The following is a 4,862-nucleotide window of genomic DNA, read 5'->3' as shown; positions in this document are numbered from 1 at the left end:
CGCTTACTATTTTTAAATCGAGACTAAAAAAATATCTCTTTGGCTGCTTTTAATTGAGCTGCTCATATTCACACTACAGTATGCCTTTTAAACATGTATTGTATACCTGTGGTGTTTGTTTTTATTATTGTATGATCTCTGCTTTGTAATGCCTGTTGTAAAATGCCATATTTCAATTTGTTTTGTAAAGCACTTTGAATTGTCGCGTACAGAAAAGTGCTGTATAAATAAACTTGCCTTGCCTTCCTTACAGCCAAACTTGACAGGCTCTTCTCTGTCATTGTAGACCGCAAATACCTCATTCCTTCCGTCTACTTGGATCCGAAATGCTTCTCATTTTGCGCTGTCCCCCCGTTCAAATGAAATCGCTGCCAATCATATTTCCAGACTCACGCCAGGGTCGGGGGAGGGGTTACAAGGCTCGCGTCGTGTGCTGCATTCACTTGCACTCTGCATTTTTCTGAGGTGGCAGCTGCCACCCCGTGCCACCCCGTAAAACCGCCACTGCAGTACCGACTTTTGCCACTAGGGGGTGCCAATACACTATGGTGTCAGAACAACTGCTATGTGTGTGTGTGTGTGTGTGTGTGTGTGTGTGTGTGTGTGTGTGTGTGTGTGTGTGTGTGTGTGTGTGTGTGTGTCCGTTTGCGGTGTGGTGATGAGGTTAAATGCTACAATATGCCAGTTGAAACAGTGAACGATCGCTATTGTGCATTTGTACACTCAGGGTGTAATGGTATTATACACAAATATTGTAGGAACAAAGAAACAGTGTTCAAATTCTGCTTTTACAAACTTATTTTGGTTGTGCTTACCTTGCAAAGTGATGTTATAAGTGTCAAAGGAATGTTTTTAATGTAAATATTAAGGATAATATTGTAGCGTGTCCAAGTTAATAGTTATTTCAGTTATCAGATGTGCACAGTTTTAGTACAATTGTAAAGTTATTTAGGCAATGTTGTTGGTGGGAGTTAGGGAGAGACCGCCCCTTCTAGGTGTGTCTGTGTGTGTGCGTTTTCCGGTGTGTGTGGAGGTAGTACGAGACGGTAGGAGTTGTGTTCGAGTGTGGGGAAAAGTCATAATGAGTGTTATACTATTTATTGGTTCTGTAAGGCGTGGCTGTGGCCGTCAATACCAGAAAATAAAGAGAACGTTTTCGACATTGAAGGCTCGAGTGATATGTGATCTTGAATAGTGTTGAATGCCACAATATGAACAGGCTCGTGCTTGGCCCACTGGTATTGTTTGTTTATTTATTTTGAAAATGAACTAGCAATGTTGTGCTGTCATATAGCAACTGCTAGGCTACTGCATCAAAAAATCCTGGCGCCGCCCACGACGGTCTAGTAGTTAATAAAAAACAATAATATCAACAAAAAAAAGATTACTACTAACTTTATTGTGAAATTAAAACAGAACGGTAAAATAATAGTTTCTGGTCTATTCTGATGCCCGATATCTGTAGATAAATAAAGAACTACGACAGATGTGTAATATTTAATGCAGCCGAACCATTTATTACAATGCATTCATATGATGACTTTCAAAGAGTAAAGCAAGCACTGCTGACTAAAGTAGGATTTTATCTTTTACGAAACGTTTTTTTTATATGGAATGCAGTTGGAGGTCAACCAATCACAGAGTTTGAGGACTGATCACGGGGTTTGTCAAGCTAAGCACATGGTGTAGTCCCAAACGATAGCTGAGGATTATGGGTAGTGTAGTGTCTTCTGCCATCCAAAAGCTCCGAAAGAATATTTGTTTCTCCTAATCGAAGGGGAAAAATATAAAAGCATTTATTACGTTCCCTTTTGTGTCTAGGGGTTCCAAAGGGAAGAAACACAACCAGAATAGAATTGGTATAAGTTAAAAGTGGTTTATTTGTAACTATAAATGAACAAAAGGATATGCACAAACAACCTGGCACAAACAAAGGGCCACACTGTTGCTATTTAACAAAAGGAGAACTCCAAAAGAGAGTTGCACAGTATTATCCCACAACGGGTAATACACAAAAGGAAAGAAAATACCTCACTTCTAAAGTGGACCAAAATAATAAACAAAAGGAGGCTGTGCGAGAAAACAGCTGTTGCCGATCTACAGGCGCTAATCTATCCTGGGTCTAAGCGATACACACACAAATGCTGATCTACAGGCGCTAAGCTAACCTGGGTCTAAGCGATACACACACAAATGCTGATCTACAGAACACTACGACACACTGCTAATCAGTGTAACTAGCACAGAAAACCTACTTAACACGCTGCTAAGCAGTCTAACAAAGCACAGAATATGGCGGCAACACAACGAGAGGCTGGAGGCATCTGTCTCACAATACAGAGCCTCTCGAATGATGTCCGTGCCCGGCCTTTGTACTCCTCCCCCGGATGACGTGGCAGAAGCGGGCAGGGATTGGACGACGTCAATCCAGTCACCTCGGATGTTGCGAGGACGGGACGGCTCATTTACATATACACACACAAACCGAGTTAATGGCACCAGGAAAGCAGCGGCTGCAACAGCATTTTACACAATTTAAACCAATCAATGTTGTGTAATTAACAAGGATAATTTGGTGCTTTTGAGTTGATGAGTAGTGCAGATATCACTGTAAAATCATCGACAGTAAGGAGAATACTTACTTCCGGGTGTACAATTCTCCGTTATCCAATGGGAATGGACGCTCGTAATACAATAAAGGGGACATGATCATTATCTTTTAAATAACGTTAACTAAAGGGAACAATCTATTTGACACAGCTGAAGCTTGAAGTATTATTTGAGTTATTTGAAGTATTAAAGTAACGTGTTATGGCAGGAAAGTTCAATCTGGTATATTCATTTTAATGTCACCTTATATAGAATATGTGTTAAACTTGTGATTTCTGCATTGAGTGACTTCTGCCTAGCAGATACCAAGAAGAGGCCCCTAGGGTCTCTCTGTTAATTATCAATAGTGCTTGCAATTAACAGGGGAAGTCCCAGATACATTTTCAGATAATGTAGTTAAAGTCTTGTAGAATTAATGTTTATCTCCTACACATCCTGCAGGCCTGGAGACTTGGGTCACCCAGCAGTAACCAAGATAAACGTCCTTTTGAGCTTATCAATAAAATGTATTCATTCCTAGTAAGCTGACTTTGGGGTGAAGGGAAGTTCAGGGAAGCCATTAAGCCACAAGAACAATTAAACTTCTGTTAATCAACCAAAACTCATGACTTTCAGGGGACAGGACATTCGGACCTATAACAAGGGTCACTTCATAGAGAATATGTGTGTGTATTTCTTACTGTGATCAGATGTCCTGTATAATCATTTATCAACTATTCCTGTATTGGTGTTTTATTTGATTCCTCTGCTTTTATTCTTTCATATGTGGGTACTGGAGGGCTACAAACAGTGTGGAGAAATTAGCTTAAACATGTTTTATTACTCTATGGGAAATGGAAGCAGCATGTCAAATGATCAGGGAAATCTACTTGTTTGAAATAGATGTGTGTGGTTGATTACTTTGTATTAATAATAACAGTATGTGTAAAGGAAGCTGGAAATATGCAATGTGAAACCTTTTATTTGAAATAAAGATTCTGCAGGGAATATTCTTAAAGAACAATAGCTCAAGTGTCTGGAAGAGCTGCAGGCTAAATGAGTGTGCGGTACTTTTTACTGCTTGAGATCAGAGCTGATGTTTTCCTCTTGTTATTATTGTTTGAGGTTAAGGTAACTCACATGTGTTATTTGTATAATCCAACTATAAAAAACTACATCTTAAAACTATCTTTATAAAATGCCAAAAGTATGTGAAACTTGCAAGGAGGGGTTTGTTATCTCGAATGTAAGGGTCGCCTCTGGCTCGCGCTGATTGGCTGTCTTTTCTAAGTGGAGGACCCCTCGGGGGGGGGGGGGGCAGCCGCATAGCTCCTCCTGGGGTTTTGGATATAAGCCGATGCTTTCTTTAGACGAGCCTCTTCTTTTCTTCAAACTGACCAGATCCGTGAGATTGGAGGAAGAGCAGGAAGTACTTCCTTTGTATTTGTCTTTTTATTTGTATCTGTATTTTGTACTGTTGCTGTTTATCATTAAAGCAAGATTATTGTGTAGCTTGTATTCTGGTGTTTCTTAATCCCTTCCTTTTCACGAATTTACCCAGCTTATCAAACGACACGCGGAGACGAGGTTGGTTTTCAACATCCTCCAAATCTCCAACAAGCTCTGGCCTTCCTTAAAAACTAACTAATTTAATAAAAATCACAGTTGTATTACACACAATGCACTGTTTTTTTAGAACAAAAAATTGTAACTAATGTAATTTTTACATTCTGACGAAAAATAAAAATTATTATGAATACAAATAAAATAAAAGAAGCCTCCTGTGAGTTACTACAAGCTATAAAGTAGATTTAAAAAACGTTTTATAGAATAAAAGCTCACTGCGGGACGTTATAGAAATGCGTGTGTGTAGTGCTGCGTACCGGTACGCCGAACCGTTACTGGACTTGTAAAAAGTTTCGGTTCAAGTCCGGTTAAAACCGGAACGTCGGGAACTGGTACTTACGTATATTCTCCTTTTTGTTCTAAACTATCTAAAACCTTCCATAGATCGAGAAATTTGCGCTGAGAAAAGACAAAAAACATTGTTTTGGTTTCTTTGGCGGCCATTACTGAACTCACGAAGTCTCGCAAAATATCGCAACTGCTCGCGAGATCTGTGTGACGTCAAGGGAAGCTGGCTTAGACATAGTGGACACTGACAGCGTGGGATGCTGGTTTCCATATTTGGTAGTGTAGCTTACTGACAGCATGGGATACTGGTTGCCATATATGGTAGTGTAGCTGAGCTAACTCCTTTGTATGTAAACACA

The sequence above is a fragment of the Notothenia rossii genome (assembly GCF_949606895.1).
Source record: "Notothenia rossii genome assembly, chromosome: 1".
Taxonomy (NCBI): Eukaryota; Metazoa; Chordata; class Actinopteri; order Perciformes; family Nototheniidae; genus Notothenia; species Notothenia rossii.
Note: the sequence above shows the minus strand (reverse complement) of the source record.